At 43.3% G+C, this 17752-nt stretch overlaps 1 pseudogene; it reads left to right on the top strand.

The window, feature by feature from the left end:
• Window positions 1–12462: 12462 nt before the first annotated feature.
• LOC132834591 (U2 spliceosomal RNA) lies at window positions 12463–12636 on the top strand (annotated as a pseudogene).
• Window positions 12637–17752: the final 5116 nt, after the last annotated feature.

Raw genomic sequence — 17752 nt, 5'->3', positions numbered from 1 at the left:
TGCATGCGTGTCTAAGTGCATGTGTATGTGTGTGCGCGTGTGGCTGTCTAAGTGTGGGTCTGTGTGCGTGTATGTGTGTGTGTGAGTGTGTATGCACGTCCGCGTGCATGTGCGTACATGGGTGTGTATGTGCAAGTGTATGCATGAGTGCGCACCACCACGTTTCTGCATCATGTGGACAGTTTATCCTTTACACCATGTTAGAGTAGTTTCCTGTGCTCTGTTAGAATTAACATTACTGCTAGATTTTGTGCATCACCAGGAATATGAGTAGGTGCCAAACAAGAGTAGTCTTAGATAACAGTTCCCATCACTGCTAATGAAATTAAACAATGCATTGTACTGTGAGTAAATTAACAGCAGTCAGTACCATTATATTACACTGTCATTCTTAGACTAAACAGTATTATTAAATAACACTTCATTGAAAATTTTCGTTAATTAGCATGATTCCACAACAATTACTAGTGGAATGATCTACCCATCCTTCACAAAATATTCCGTACACTTTGGGTTCATCTTCCCTTTTCTAGATTTAATGTTTGGGAATTTATGGCCTGAGCTTTGTAATGATGAACCAGCCACACTGAGGTAGAAAGCCATTCCTTGTTTGTTAAAGGGCTGCCAATAATTATTTTGTCACAGTTATTGCATGGTATCATTTATTCTGAGGGAGAGATGGCTTGATTTATAAAGGAGGTGAAATTACAAGGAGCCAGAAAATGTGAGCGATTTTTTTCATTCTTCATGATAGAATGATTACAAGTCTATAAACAAAGAAGATTTCCCATCCTGTTATTGCAGCCTTTGGTGTTCATGGTAAGACAATGTTAATTTCCTTCTTGGACACTGAATGTCATGGTGTTCATGTAACAGATTTCGGAAGAATCCTCATTTCAGAGTCACTTCTCCATCAGAAGTAACTGGCGAAGACAAATTCAGTGATGCACATTTACTGAGCAGCTTCTTCAGGATAATTATCAGTGAAGAAAATCAAATCTTGCATGTTAATGCAATGTTTGTGTTCAAACGGAGTGTTTTATTTGAATCAAGAAATGTTTAGCAATTGTCCAGAAATGATTTACACATTCCATCAATGAGATATAAAGTTTCTTGGAAGAACACAGACATTAAATTTTCAATGTTGTTTTGACCTCAAAATGTCAGTTCGTTCGTCTACATTATGTAGAATCACCTCTAACTATTTCCCAAGCATTTCAATGATATTTCGTTATGGAATCCTACTTCCAATCTCTTCTCTCTCCTTCTTACAGCAAACTTACCCACCATCGTCATTCTCTCCGATAGAAATTATGGATTTTCTAAATGTATCTTGGCTTACATAATTGCCATGGCAACTGCAGATTTCCTGGTGATATTTGTTCATGTCATTGTGTATCATATTTTGAGTTATCACTTACCACATTCATTTCTATCATACGCTGCTGCTTGTAAGTTCATTCCCTGTGTTAATCCTGCCACATTGGATATATCTGCGTGGTACACTGTCTTCGTTACAATTTACCGGTTTGTAACTGTTGTCCGAAGTTCAAATCAAACTACTGCACAGTGAGAACTGCCACTGTTATTTTAACCACGCTGTCTACCCTGATTTATTTGGGAAACATATCCTTCTGGTTTGCCTATGACCCCAGCTGAATTATTTCCAGCGTTGCCTGGGGCTGTCAACCCTATATGCGTCGCCTGCCGGTAATGCCGACACTTGGGTGAAATGTATTTTAGGTGCATGGCTGCCTTTCTGTTTGATATAACTGTTAACTCTTTGAAATTCCAGCCTATTTTAGTGACCAGCAATGTCCGCAGGGCACTGTGGGGTCTCGGCAATGAGGATAGCACTGATCCTGAGATGAAAAGCAGAAATCCATCGTGTTACTGTTCAGTGTGTCAGGCAGTTTTGTTCTATTGTGGCTAACAACATTCGTTAACTTTTTAACCAGCAAACTCACAATATCATATTACCGAGGGGATCACACAGCTCCAACATATTTTGCCACTGAATCTGGCTACATTCTCATGTATGTGAGTTCCTGTACAAATCAGTATATTTATATAGATACACAAACTAAATTCAGGGAAGAGATGAAGAGGATGATGAAATCTCCTTTCCTTTTGAAATTGACGTTCGTTTAGAAAAAAGTGAAACCAAAACTATCTTCCTAAACTAAGAAAATATCAGCTTGTCTTCTCACTCAGAACAGCCTATTCTGATGTGGCTGAGGATTGCACTTGTGAATAGTGAATGTTCTTAAAATAAATTGTTTTCATGCTGTACAACTGCTCATTTCTCAGGGTGAAATAGTCGTCATGGTGTTTACTCTCTGTCTAGTCAAATCAATGTCACTGTTTAACCAGCCAGGGGCTAACATCACAACGACCACTTTTCATTCAGCAGCATGGCTGTTTTAATCCTGAACAGTAGCTCAGGCTCTGAATTGCACAGCCTCACCTCCGTTTCCCAGATGGATGGGACTGCCAACTTTTGATTCTATTCGGAATTGAACCATCTGAGAGAAGATTGGTTAGCTGTCAGCTGGTATATGATGCGCACTGATGCCAACAGCATGGTTTCAATCCCTGTCACAGACTGAGGTTCAATCCCTCTCACTGCCTGACATTACCACAAAGGACTCTCCTCTTCAACCCAAAGATGGGAAACAGAACAAGGCAATAACGTCTGTGTCAGTCTAACAGTTACCGTCGGGGAAAACATTGCAACACTGCCTTTTTTAAGGAAGCTGTTGCATGGAATTACGATGTGAAGCAAAGCCAGCAGTGTTTTATGAAAAGCAAAACATGATGACCAATTCGTCCATAACCTGTGGGGATAGATCAAGCAGGATGGATAAAGTGTGGTCTTCAGATGTAGCGTATTTAAAATTCTAAAGAACAGTTATAATGTTACAACTCGTTCTCAAAGCACATGGTGATGGGGTTAGTATGCTCGTTTAGAGCGAGAATTGAGTCATGATGAGAAACAAATTGAGGAAGAATGGGTCATTTGCAGACCGTTAAACTGTAACGAGAGATCAGTGCTGGTACATTCATAATCACAAACTGTACTCACACTAATACACAGTCAAGAAGGAAATGGGTGAGTTTAACAGTAAGAGTCTCCATCAGGAATAATGGTTAAGTTGTGTAAACAAAAAATAGCACATGGAGTATAATACTGTGCATTGTCTATCTCATATTCTGGATGGACAAGCAAAATATTCATTAACATTTTGACATTTACATAAATGATTTGGATGCGAGCATAAGAGGTACTGTTAGTAAATGTGCAGATGACACCAAAATCAGAGGTGTAGTGGACAGCGAAGAGGGTTACCGCACATCACAACAGGATCTTGACCAGATGGACCAATGGCCTGAGAAGTGGCAGATGGAGTTTAAATCAAATAAATGTGAGTTGCTGCATTTTGGGAAAGCAAATCTTAGCAGGACTTATACACTTAATGGTAAGGTCCGAGGGAGTGTTGCTGAACAAAGAGACCTTGGAGCGCAGGTTCATAGCTCCTTGAAAGTGGAGTCGCAGATAGATAGGATAGTGAAGAAAGCGCTTGGTATGCTTTCCTTTACTGGTCGGAGTACTGAGTACAGGAGTTGGCAGGTCATGATGCAGCTATACAGGACATTGGTTAGGCCACTGTTGGAATATTGCGTGCAATTCTGTTCTCCTTCATATCGGAAAGATGCTGTGAAACTTTAAAGGTTCAGAAAAGATTTACAAGGATGTTGCCAGGGTTGGAGGATCTGAGCTACAGGGAAAGGCTGAACAGGCTTGGGCTATTTTCCCGGGAGCGTTGGAGGCTGAGGGGTGACCTGATAGAGGTTTACAAAATTATGAGGGACATGGATAGGATAAATAGACAAAGTCTTTTCCCTGGGGTCGGGGAGTCCAGAACTAGAGATCATACGTTGAGTGTGAGAGGGGAAAGATATAAAAGAGAGCGAAGGGGCAACTTTTTTTCATGCAGAGGGTGGTACGTGCATGGAATATGCTTCCAGAGGATGTGGTGGAGGCTGGTACAATTGCAACATTTCAGAGGCCTTTGGATGGGGATATGAATAGGAAGGCTTTGGAGGGATATGGGCCAGGTGCTGGCAGGTGGGACTAGATTGAGTTGTGATATCTGGTCGGCATATACGTGTTGGAGAGAAGGGTCTGTTTTCATGCTGTACATCTCTATGATTCTATGACTGAAGATGTTGAGATACACGGCAGTCTGGGTGGCCTGAAAAATCAAAAAAGTAGTTATTGGACAAGTACAAGAAACAATTATGAAGGAGACAGAAAAGCTTTTATTTGTGGAAAACTTGGAAACAGACCTTCAGTATTGACCAACTCTATTGACGATGTATATACCATTGGAAGCAGTCAATGAACTACATCGAAATACAATCAGCTACAAGAGTTTGAACAATATTTCTGCTGATACAATACTAGCAAATAGCCACTAGAAGGCCTACTCGCACTTTCGTTGGATAACGTGGGGTCTTGCCAAAATATGTACAGTCATTGTTGTAGATGTGCAGCACAGGAACAGATCCTTTGGTCCAACTCGTCCATGCCGACCAGATACCCTAACCTAATCTAATCCCACGTGTCAGCACCTGGCCCATACCCCTCCAAACCTTTCCTATTCATTAACCTATCCAGATGCCTTTTAAATATTACAATTGCACTAGCGTCCCTCACTTCCTGCAGCAGCTCTTTCCATACACATACCACCCACTGTGTGTGTTAAAACCCCTATTGATTTCGGCTTATGCAAAGGATATGCAGTTACATTGCTGATATTATATAAATACAATATTTTATGATTTATGCAGAAGAGTTAACTTTCAATAATGCTCGCTTTCTTATGGGTAAAAACTTAATCTCTATATTTCCAAGGTTGGGTCAGACAGTCACACATTAAGATTGTCACACTGTTAAATATAAATTTTTCTGAGTAATTTTTTTTTAGCTACCTACTGCTTTTGCTGTTTGAATTTATGTATCACTGGACATCGGAGTACATCCAGAGAAACTTAACAAACAGCGAAATTCAATAGATCTTGGAGGAACCTGTACGGAAGAGGTCACAGCACCGAAACAGAAAAGTGAATAGTTTCAAGTATTGCCTTGCTGTAAATCTATAACAAGAGTAGAGTGGGTTCTTTCCTGCTTAGAGTGTTTTTTGAGGTATGGCTCTTGATTAAGCTTTAAAACTAATATGAATTTACCCTGGAGCTGTGTTTTATAGAACAATAAGACGGTGCTATTTTCTGGGTCTGCAGATGTGGGAGTTTCAAGAGATTCTACGTGTTACTGAGGATTAAATCTGTTATAAATGTCTTTGGTTGTGAATCCTATCCGGTCAGAGCGACAGTTAAACGCAATGAGGCATTTAGAAGACCAGGGGGTTGTAATGGATGGCAGCTATAGGACGTGAGAAAAGCCGCAGATATGGTCAGATAGGTGCGTTAACTCCTGGGAAGGTAAGAGATGTCGGCAGGTGGTGTAGGAGTCTCCTGTGGCAATCTCCATTTCCAACAAGAATGTTGTTTTGGAAAATCTTGTGAGGGATAGATTCTCAGGGGAATATAGCACGACTCAGTTTCTGGTATTGAGGCTGGATCTAATGTAATGTGGGGTACGTCAGGTTCCTTAACACAAGCGAACAATTGTTTGGGGATTCTCGATGAAGAGGGAAAGACAGACGTTTCTGTGGCTAGCAGCGAAAAAATAGTAGACTGTGTTGTTTCCACGATGCCAGGGTCAAGGATGTCTCAGAGGGTGCAGATAGCTGTTCAAGGGGTGAGGGATCAGCAGGACGTCAGTGTATGCATTGGAACTACGGGCATAAGGTGGAAAAATGATGAGATTGTGAAGGGGGTATATCAAAAATAGGAAGGAATTTAAAAAGGAGGTCTTTGAGGATAGTAATATTTGGATTACTCGGGTGCTCAAAGCTAGTTCGGGTAGGAATAGGTTGGAAGAGCAGATAAATGCGTGGCAGAGGAGTTGGTGCATGGTAGAATGATTCACATTTTTCGATCCTCTGGGGTAGGAATGACATGTACAAGACGTATGGATTGCACCTGATTTGGAAGGGAACTAATACCCTGGCAGGGAAATTTCCAAGAGCTGCTCACGAAGATTTACACTGGTGAGATGGGGGGATGGGAACCAGGTAGATACTGAGGAAAAATATCAACCTTAGTCTGGTACTGTTGAGAAATGAAGCGAGTCAAACAGTCAGGGCACGACCGCACAACGCAGAGAACAAGGTAGGACTGATAAATTAAACTGTATTTATTTCAATGCAAGAGGCCTAACCAGGAAGGCAGCTGAACTCAAGGCATGGTTAGGAACTTGCGCCAGGGATATCATAGCAATTAGAGAAACATGGCAGAGGGATGGACAACATTGGCAGTTTAATGTTCCAGGCTACAAAGGTTATAGGAAGGACAGAAAGGGAGACAAGAAAGGCGGCGAATGGCGTTTTTGGTAATGTTACAGCGGTACTGTGGGAGGATATTCTTGGAAATACATCTAGAGATGTTGCTTGGGTGGAACTGAGAAATAAGAAAGGTATGATCAACTCTTTGGCATTATATTATCTAACCCGAATAGTCAGTGCGAAATTGAGAAGCAAATTTGTTAGGAGATTTCAGTTATCTGTACAATTACTGGAGCGGTTACGGTAGTGGATTTTAAATTTCCAAACATAGACTAGGATCGCCATAATATTAAGGGTTTAAATGAAGGAGAGAGAAATTTAAGTATTTACAATACCATTTTCTGATTCAATATGTGGATGTACCTACTAGAGATAGTGCAAAACTTGATCTATTCTTGGGAATTAAGGCAGGGCAGGTGACTGAGGTGCCAGTGGAGGAACACTTTGGCGTCAGCGAAAAATATTGCATTTAAAATCCTATAGAAAGGAAGAATTTGATTTGCGACTATCAAATCGGTTTTGTGAACAACTTATTGAATTCTTTGAGAAGGTGGTCAAACAGATGCATGGGTAAAACGCTTGATGTGGTGTATAAGGTTTTCAGTAATGCTTTTGATAACATTCCCCATGATAGGCTATTGCAGAAAATACAGAGATATGAAATTGAGGGCGATTTAGCTGTTTGGATCCAAAACTGGCTAGCTGAAAGAAGAAAGGGTGGTGATTGCTAGGAAATGTTCAACCTGGAGGTCAGTTGCTAGTGCTGTACTGCAAGGATCTGTTTTGGGGCCACTGCGTTTTGTCATTTTATAAATGACCTGGATGCGGGCATAAAAGGATGCGTTAGTAAATTTGTGGATGACGCTCAAGTCGGTAGAATTATAGATGGTGCTGAAGGATGTTGCAGATTACAGAGGGACAAAGATAACCTGCAGAGCTGAGTTACTGTAATGATCTATGCTCTGTAAGTCTTAGTTAGCTAATCAGCTGCGGGTTTCCATAAAGGTTGTGTAGTGCATTGCAATGTTCTATATTTTGTGAGTGGAACTTTTACTATTAGCTGGACAGTTCCTTGGAGGTCCTGTACTGTGCTCTGATATTCTATGTTATATTAGTCTAATAACCTTCATCAGCTGAACGGTTCCATAAAGGGCGCTGTAATCTTCAATGTTCTATGTGTCTAACTTCCTTTATTAGCCGAGCCGTTCCATAAAGGGCAAGTACTGCGCTATAATGTTCGATGTTCTATGAGTTGAACTTCCTTTATTTGACGAGCATTTCCATAAATAGCATGTAGTGCGCTGTCATGTTCAATGTTCTATAAGTCTAACTTGCTGTATTTGCCAAGCGATTCCACAACGGGCCTGCACTGCGCTGTCATGTTCAATGTTGTATTAGTCTAATTTCCTCTGTCAGTCGAGTGGTTCCTTACAGGACCTGTAGTGCATTGCAATGCTCTGTGTTCTGATTCTAACTTTCTTTATTCGCCCAGCGGTTCCAGAAAGGGCCAAAACTGTGCTGTAATGTTCGATGTTCTATGAGTCTACCTTCCTTTATTGGCCGAGCAATTCCATAAATAGCGTGTAGTGAACTGTCATGTTTGATGTTCTATGAGTCTAACTTCCTTTATCAGCTGAGTGGTTCTCTAAAGGGCCCGAACTGCGTTATCATGTTTTATGTTGTATTAGCCTAACTTCCTTTGTCAGTCGAGCGTTCCATACACGGCCTGCAGTGCACTGCACTGCTCTGTGTTCTGACTCTAACTTCCTTTATTACAAGCTGTTATATAAAGATACTGCACTGCGCTGACATGTACTTAATGTTCTATGAGTGCAAGTTTCTTTATTCGCCGAACGGTTCCATAAAGGGAATGTCCTGCACTACAGTTATCTATATTGAATGAGTCTAACTTCTTTTATCAGCTGAGCGGTTCCACAAAGGGCCTGTACTGCGCTGCAATGTTCTATGTTGTATTAGGATAACTTCCTTTATTAGCCAAGTGGTTCCATAAAGGGCCTGTCCAGCGCTGTAAATATCTACGTTGTATTTGCCTAACTTCCGTTATTAACCGAGCGGTTCCTTAAAGGGCTTGTACTGTCCTGGACTGTTCTATGTTCTATGATTGTAACTTCCTTTTTTAGCCAAGCTGTTCCGTAAAGGACGCACACTGCACTGTAAAGCTCTTCGTTTGATGAGTCTAACTTCCTTCATTGGCCGAGAGGATACATAATGGGCGTGTAGTGCACTGTAATGTTCTATGTTCTATGAGTCGAAATAACTTGATCAACCGAGTGGTTCCGTAAAGCTCCTGTACTACACTGTAATGTTCTATGTTGAATTAGTCTACCTTCTTTTATCAACCGAGCTACTCCATACAAAGCCTGTACTGCACTGTAATGCTTTTTTTGTGTGAGTGTAACTTTCTCTACTATTCAAGCTGTTCCATTCAGGGCTTGTACTGCCCCGTAACGTTCTATTTTTCACGAGTCAAACTTCCTTTATTAGCCGTGAGGTTCCCTAAAGTGTCTGTACTTCACTGTAATGTTTTATGTTGTAGTAGTCTAACTTCCTTTATTAGCCAAGCAGTTCCGTACATCACATTTACGGCGATGTAACGTTTCATGTTCTATGAGTCTAATATCCTTTATCCACCGAGCGGTGCCATATAGGGCCTGAACTGCGCTGTCGTGTTCTATGTTGTATTTGTCTAACTTTCTTTATGGGCTGAGCAGTTCCACATAAAGCTTGTACTGCCGTGGAATATTCTATGTTGCGTGAGTGTAGCTTATTTTATTCGTCGACTGGTTCATTAAACGGCCTGTGCTGCACTGTGTTCTATGAATCTAACTTCCTGTATTAGACGATCTATTTCATAAAAGGCCTGTATTGTGTTGTAATGTTCTATGTTATATGAGTGTAACTTCTTTTATTCATCGAGTGGTTCCATAAAAGGCCTGCACTGCGCTGTAATGTTCTATGTTGCATTAGTCTAACTTCCTTTATCAGTCGAGCGATTCCATAAAGGGCCATTACTGCTCTGTAATACACCTGGTCAGAGGCAGACGGTTCTATCTGCTCAAGGATAGATGAACTGTTTGTGTCCCGAAAGCTCTCGGTCACATCCACCAACGGCAAGCCGTTGTTCTTCTCTGACCACTGCCTCCTGCTGGCCAATTTTCATCTACAGGACGAGTAGCGGGCTGGTAAGGGAACGTGGAAGCTGAACACAAAGCTGTTGAACCCGGGGAACATTGAGTAGCTCAAGAGAGACTGCGCAGGTTGGAGAACCGTGAAGCTTCTCTTTGAGTCTCCAGCAAACTGGTGGGAAACAGTAAAAGGGAACATCAAGCTGTTCATCAGCCTCAACGGTGTTCAGGAGGCGAGAGTGAGGCGGGGAAAACTGCTCCAGCTCCAGGAAGGTATGCAAAAACTCCCCTGCTGCTGACGATGGGGGACGATGTTATTGAGGACCTCAAGGAGATGAAGGGCCAGCAAGCCTCTCTCTTTGCCTCGGAGTGTCCAAGATAATCTTCTGTTCCAGGGTCGGCTCCGTGGAGCAGGACGAGACATGCTCACGTTTCTAATTTGAGAAGGTGCACAAAGGTGCTCAGCTGCCTGAAGGAAGGAGATGGCTCGATAATGTCATCTCAGGCTGACATCATGCGGATCAGCAAATCCTTATCAGCCATTTTGTATGAAGTGGAGCCAACCAACAGTGCGCCCCACCCCACCCCCCAGACAGTCCTGTCCTCTATCTCGGACGTCTTGACTTAGATCACGGGCGATGCTGGACCAGCCGCTACCTCTGGACGAGCTGACCAAGTCCTTCGAAAAGACTAACAATCCCTTAAGAGACAGCTCACTAGTCGAGCTCTATTCGGCTCTGTGGGAGTTGATTGGTCAGAACCTGTAGGGGGTGTTTGTCAGTCTGCTTCGGGCAGGTACTATGGATGAATCCAGGAGGAAAGGCGTCATCAACCTCATCTACAAGCGGAAGGGGGAGAGGGAGGAACTCAGAAATTGGAGACCAATCTCACTATTGAATGTGGATCACAAAATTTTGTCCAAGATTATCGCCAATTGGGTCAGGTCTGCTCTGGGGTTGGTAATTCATCCTGACCAAACCTGTGCTGTACTGGGCAGGAGGATCACTGAGAATCTTGTACTGCTCAGGGATACGATCGTCTATGTGCGGGACAGAGGGTTGGACATCTGTGTGATCAGCCTGGGCCAGTTGATAGCCTTTGGCAGGATGTCACACACGGATATAGATGTTTTCTCCAAAATGGGCTTTGGGGAGGGAATCTGAAATTGTATCAGATTGCTTGACACCAACATTGTCAGTACAGTCTCAATCAATGGATGGGAATCAGATAGGTTCCCAGTCAGATCTGGAGTCAGGCAGGACTGCCCCCACTCTCCTGCCTTGTTCATGTGATGCATAGAGCCATTTGCCGACTCAGGAAGGATGATAGTCTGAGAGGTGTGACTATTCCTGGCAGCGGGGGCCTGCAGGTTAAGGCCTCCCTGTACATGGATGATGTCGCTGTTTTCTGCTCAGATCCGCTGTCTGTGCACAGACTCATGTGCATATGTGACCAAATCGAATGGGCCTCGGGGGTCAAGGTAAACCGAGCCAAGAGCGAGGCCATGCTCTTCGGAACTGCACTCGATTCCCTTCACCGTCAGGACTGACCACGTGAATGTGCTGTGTATTTGGTTCTGGGGTGCTGGGGCTTGCACCAAGTCGTGGGAGGGGTGTATCAGCAAAGTGAGGCAGAAACTGGGCAGATGGAAGCTACGGTCGCTCTCCATCGCGGGAACAAACTTGGTCATCAGGTATGAGGCACTGTTATTGCTGTTATACGTGGGACAGGTCTGGCCTATTCCCAGAACCAGTGCCGCTGCAGTCACCTGGGCCATCTTCCAATTTAGATGGAGATCAAAAGGTGGAGTCGATGTATAAAGATGTGGGCAACGGGGCAAACTCACACCCAATGCCACCCTTACCTTTATGGCCACCTTTGTGTGTGGCTGCATCAAGCCATGCGTGATCCCCGGTATGCAAACACCAAGTTTTGGGTTCTACCTGAACCCGGTGTTGCGAAGGATGGGCCTGGCCTCGCTGCCGCGGAACGCTCCAAGTTGTTGGACTGTTCCATATCACCTGTCCTTTGTGGAGATGTTTATGAAGAAAAACACCTTTAACCACAAATCCATCAGGAGCTGGTCAGCACGTCGTGTTTTTGAGATCCTACTGGAAACGGAACAGGGAGATCCTATCCAGCGGTTCCCTGAGTAGACTGTCAAAGCTATTTGGCAGAATGCCTCATCTCCAAAACTTGGCTGGTAGTGAGAAGGGCTCTGCCTTTGAGATCCTTTATGCACACCCAGACTCTCTCGCATACCACACGCTGCCCTCGAAACAACTGCGGGCTAGACGAGACTGTCACATACCTCTTTTTGGAATGTGCCTATGCAGAAGAAGTCTGGAGAGGAATGCAGTGGTGTTTGTTCATAGGCGTCCTGAGCAGCACCGTGACGTGGAACTCCGTGCTCTACGGTCTGATCCCCGCGACGCTCACTGAGACAAACATCGACTATGCTTGGAGGATCATCAACTCGGTGAAGGACGCTCTCTGGGTGGTCTGAAAACTGTTGATATTCCAGCTAAAGGAGTTGATACCGACTGAGCGTTGCAGAGTATCACATTCCAAGGTCCAGGACTACGCGTTGAGGGACATGCTGAAGCTTGGGGCAGCGGTGGTCAAGGTGCGGTGGGGAAAGACCACTCTGTAACGTCTACCTGCCAAAGGACAGGGGGCCCACGCAGTAAGTAGGCTCCATTGACAACTCAGTTAAATATATGGAGGGTCAATGTACTGACTTGTATATATGAATGATTGCTCGATTTCTGTATGCAAAGACATGAAATGTTTATGTATCGTATGACCAATTGTACAGATCATCTAAATATTTTTATGAATAAAGTATATTTTTGAAATAAAAAGAAAAGTTCTTATCAGTTTTCATATCTGATATGTCCCTGACTAAGGGTCTGAATATTAATCTGATTTTTGCAGGAAGTAGTTGTGTTTGGAGCTTGATCCACTATCTTCACGCATCATCCTAATATTGCAGTGCTTCTGGGAATGGTTACCCATCATTAAAGAATCTGAAAAGCAGCTTGGTTTGTTCTCTTTGTGTTATGCTTTTGTCTTATTTCTTATGGTTAGTCAAGCTACACTCTCCTTCGTGCAAATCAACTTGTTCTGCAATCTGATTCATTTGTGTCTTTCTGCATGTTCAGCACTCGCTCTCAATGTTGTCACTTCATCCCTGGGACATACCGCCCCTTCCCACCAACTCTAATTCCCAACAAAAAATGTAAAGCAAAGTTGTCCACCAGCTCTACCTAATGGCAAACGGCATTTCAGAAATCAAAATGGAGAAGATGAAGCCATTGAAGTAATCAACAGTTCTGAATTTGATGATGATGAGAATAATTTTGATGTATTAAATTAGATATTTTGAGAACAATGAGAAGCAGACAAAGATCTGATGTATTTAAGGTCCAAAGTCAGAGAGATGTGCAGCCCAGAAACAGACCCTTCAGTCCAATTCGTCCATGCCAACCAGATATCCTAACCTAATCGAGTCCCATTTGCCAGCATTGGCCCATATCCTTTTGATCCTTTCCTGTTCATATATCCATCCAGATGCCTTTTGAATGCTGTAATTTAGTTTAATTTAAATGCCTCCACCACTTCCTCTGTCATCTCGTTCCATACATGAACCACCCTCTGCATGAAAATGTTGCCATTTACATCCCGTTTAATTTTTCCCCTCTCATGCTAAACCTATGCTCTCTAGTTCTGGATTCCCCCACCCCAGGGAAAAGCGCTTGTCTATTTATCCTGTTCGTGCCCTCATGATTTTATAAATCTCTAGAAGGTCACCCCTCAGCCTACGATTCTCCAGGGAAAACAGCCCCAAACTGTTCTGCCTCTCTCTGTAACCCAAATCCTACAACCCTGGCAACATTCTTGTAAATTTTTAAGAATGCTTTTCATCAGAGTGCGAGAGCAACCAGAATCGATAGGTGTGTTTGTGAAGGCTTTATTTTCACAGTTCAAAGGCCTGTGAAGTGAATCAGATTACATATTCACTGCCGTAGGACACAACTTGGTGTGGTATCATGTATGGTCAAGTAAGGGGCATATTACTCCAAGAGCCAATTCGCACATTAACCAGTCCCATAGATGCTTGCAGAGCGGGTGAAATGAGCCAAAGTTAAATAAAAGCGTTGATAAAGATGTAGAATTATCTGTCCACAAAGTGCATTATTACTCTAAGAACACCACAGACTTTCCAGTGCCTGGGACATGGCCTGCGGGGACTGGCACAATATCTCTGCCTTTCCTTGGCGGTTTTGCACTTTGTTGCCTCAACAAGAACTTAATGTTTCACAGTGCTCCTGTCTTGTCTGGTTGCTTATCACAGACATAAGCCAGACAGTTTATCATCGTTCCAACAGTGATCAGTCAAGGGGCTGGACTGTCAGGCTTTTGGAACAGCAGCTGAAGCAGCAAACACACTGCATGTGTTTTAACTAAATGGTCACGTCCCAAAGCCTCAGGGAACCAGTTCTCAGTCAGGGCAAGGAGACAGGGTTCAGGCAGGAGATCCTGGCATAGTGTGTCCTGGGACTTTAACATTGTTTGGGAAATTTAGAATCAGGGAATCTCCAACAGTACAATCCAGAGCGTCCGTATCCTACGTGGAGAAGTTGATGAAGAAAATCACCTTTGACCACAAATCCATCAGGAAGTGGTCGGCACGTCCCTGAGACCCTACGGCAAAAGGAGATGGCGCATCCTATCGAGCGGTTCCCTGAGCAGATTGTGAAAGCCCTTTGGCAGAATGCCTCATCGCCAGAATTTTCCAACAAGCACCAAGACATGGCTTGGCTAGTAGTGAGAAGAGCTCTGCCTTTGAGATACTTTATGCACGCCTGGACTCTCTCCCACACTGAACGCTGCCGTCGAAGTGGCTGTGGGCAGGCGAGACTGTCACACACCTCCTTCTGGAATTTGCCTATGCAGAAGAGGAAAGGCTGAGGCACTTGGGGCTGTTCTCATTGGAGAAGAGAAGGTTTAGGGGAGATCTGATAGAAGTGTATAAGATGATTAGGGGTTTAGATAGGGTAGATACTAAGAACCTTTTACCGCTAATGGAGTCAGGTGTTACTAGGGGACATAGCTTTAAATTAAGGGGTGGTAGGTATAGGACAGATGTTAGGGGTAGATTCTTCACACAGCGGGTTGTGAGTTCATGGAATGCCCTGCCCGTATCAGTGGTGAACTCTCCTTCTTTATGTTCATTTAAGCGGGCATTGGATAGGCATTTGGAAGTTATTGGGCTAGTATAGGTTAGGTAGGACTCGGTCGGCGCAACATCGAGGGCCGAAGGGCCTGTACTGCGCTGTATCCTTCTATGTTCTATGTTCTATGTTCTAAGACATCTGGAAAGGAATGCAGTGGTTTTTGTCGAGATGCGTCCCCAGCAGCGCTGTGATGCGAGATTCTGTGCTCTACGATCTGTTCCCCAGGACACACACAGAGACGAACATCAACTGTGCCTGGAGGATCACCAACTCGATGAAGGACGCTCTCTCGGTGGTCCGAAAGCTGTTCATCCTCCAGCTGAAGGAGTGGACCTAGACTGAGTGTTGCAGACTGACACATTCTAATGTCCAGGACAATGTGTTGAGGGACCCCCTGAAGCTTGGACCAGCTGCCGCCATGGCACGATGGGGAAAGACCACTATGTAACATCTGCCTGCCTAAGAAGAACAGGGGCCCCACGCAGTCATTTGGGCTCTGCTGACGCCTCAGCTAAATGCTAAATAGTTGGATATATGATTGCTAAACGTATAGACCTGTATATACAAATTATAAATTCTGATATCTGTATTCAATGAAATGGAATGTTTACGTATGAATAGCAGGACAAACTGTACAGATCATCAAAATATTATATGACTAAAGTTCATTTTTGAAATTAAAAAAAAACAGGACAGTCAGAGTGGTGGCCACACAAACTATTCATTACAGCCTGCAAATGCTCTGATAGCTTTTTCAATCCTGAATTCCTGTTCACGAATTCGTACATTCCTGTCTTTAGGGTGTCAGCCAAATGAAATTCTGAAGGAGGTGTTCGGGGATCCGTACAGCAGCAGTGATGTTGCGGAAGTCAGTACTGGACAATGGGGACAGGCTGCTTGTCGGCAGAGGGACAGTAATTGTGGAAGGGGTGCGAAAGATACCATATCAGAGGGGGAGGGAGACAAGGACGTGGTTTACTGTGGAAGTGCGATTCACCTTCACTGTCCCGGCTTGATGTGGGAACAGTGCAGCGTGATGGTTGGCATGGCGACGCTGTAGTCCTGGGGTTGGGGGATGGGTTATGTTGGGAAGTAAAGTTTCTAAATGAATGAGCTCTGTGCGAAATTATTGAAGCTCATGAATCCGACACAAAGTGCAAGGGAGGAAAAAGAGTTAGGACGTCATGTTGCAACTTATAAGGATTTAGTTTGGCTTCCTCTAGGGTGTTGCATTTAATTTTGGTCGCCACCAATACAGGAACGATGTGGAGAGTGCAGAGGTGCTTACTGGGATGCTGTCTGTATTAGGGGGTATGACCTATAAAAAAGAGTCCAGAAAAACTCAGGTTGTTTTTCTTGGAGCCACAGAGGCTGAGGGGAGACTATGTAGAAGTCTATAAAATTACGAGATGCATGAATAGAGTTGACAGTCCGAATCCCTTTCCCAGAATTGTAGTGTCATAACCACTGGAGCATGCATTGAAGGTGAAATTGAGAAAGTTCGAACGAGATAGGAGGCAAGGATGTTTTATCCAGAGAGTGGGAGGTGTCCGGAACGTAATGTCAGGGATGCTAATGGATACAGATATGGTTGCGGTATCTCCGGGGCTTTTAACACCACAATCATATGGATGTACAAGGAATGGAGTGCTATGGAACAAGTGAACATCAGCCAGCTGGAACTACCACTTACTAAATAAATGAATACAGAGGTGAATGTATTTGCAGGTATGATAGGCAACAAACACATCGAAACTATAGGCTAGAAATCAACCAATCTCATTTTTGTTGTATTGAACATGAGATCTGTCACTGCCATGGAGACCAGGGAATATTCTGAAGAGACTGCATTTCCCCCTGAACAGCATCACAACGCTCACCAGGTTCGAGATCAGATCAGGAAAATGTAAGCAATGATAAAGCACAGGACTCGTCTCAAAAGTTTGTTTGGAGTTAAAACTTTCCTTTGATCATTTCCCACAAATTGACAGGTTATATTGTTTCCAATCGACAAATATATATTCAGAGTTTAAATGTTTGTGTGGAAGTGTAATAAGAACTGTAATTGTAAAGGTGTGTAGACGTATTAACCAGGCACTGATTAACGTTTAAAAAGCCACATGATCTGAGTGCAATTTCCCCAATTGAAGAGCATTCCACGCTAAATATTAACAATTGAGCGTGCTCAACAAAAGATTCTCTTCCATCTCTGATTTTCACAGTCACCCGTTGTTTGAGTCTATCCCCTTAAACCGAACAAAACTTCTCTGAACAGAGAACAAATTTATCATTTCAAGTTCAGCTGACTCTTATGGAAAGTAAAGAGCATAAGAGCAGGTGAAGGATGAAACATGAGGACTGATGGGATGTTACAAGGATCTGTGGAATACTATAACAATCGGGTATAGAACAATGCTGGGACAAGTATGTTAGTTACGACGTATCATTATGTTCGGCTCCAACAGCAGCATAATCAGGTTAATCATAGCACGTGACATATTAGTAAATGTACACATGAAGTAATAGGGCCAACCTTGGGCTGAAGACCATTGTGGCAGATGTAATAGCAAGTATCTAATCGTAATATACTAATGGAAGATTCAGTTTGAAGTAGGAAAAGCCATACTGGCAGAGGTAGTGAGATAACATGAACTAAGAACATTGGTTTGGTGTATAACTACAGAAAGATAGTCCTGACTAACACAGTTGGACATGCTGATAAACTCGAAAAAAGCATGATCACTAAAAGGTATACAAAATCAGGACTCCGAGCTTCAGGGGATAATCATGAATTCGCTTTCTGGTTGTCACAGCTCGAAGAACTCTCTACATCTCCTGGTAATTCTCCACAACACTCTCAGTGACTTTGAAGTCAAAACTTTGAAAGAATGTGAGT

This window comes from Hemiscyllium ocellatum, chromosome 40 (assembly GCF_020745735.1).
Source record: "Hemiscyllium ocellatum isolate sHemOce1 chromosome 40, sHemOce1.pat.X.cur, whole genome shotgun sequence".
Lineage (NCBI taxonomy): Eukaryota > Metazoa > Chordata > Chondrichthyes > Orectolobiformes > Hemiscylliidae > Hemiscyllium > Hemiscyllium ocellatum.
This window is presented reverse-complemented; position numbering and strand designations above follow the sequence as displayed.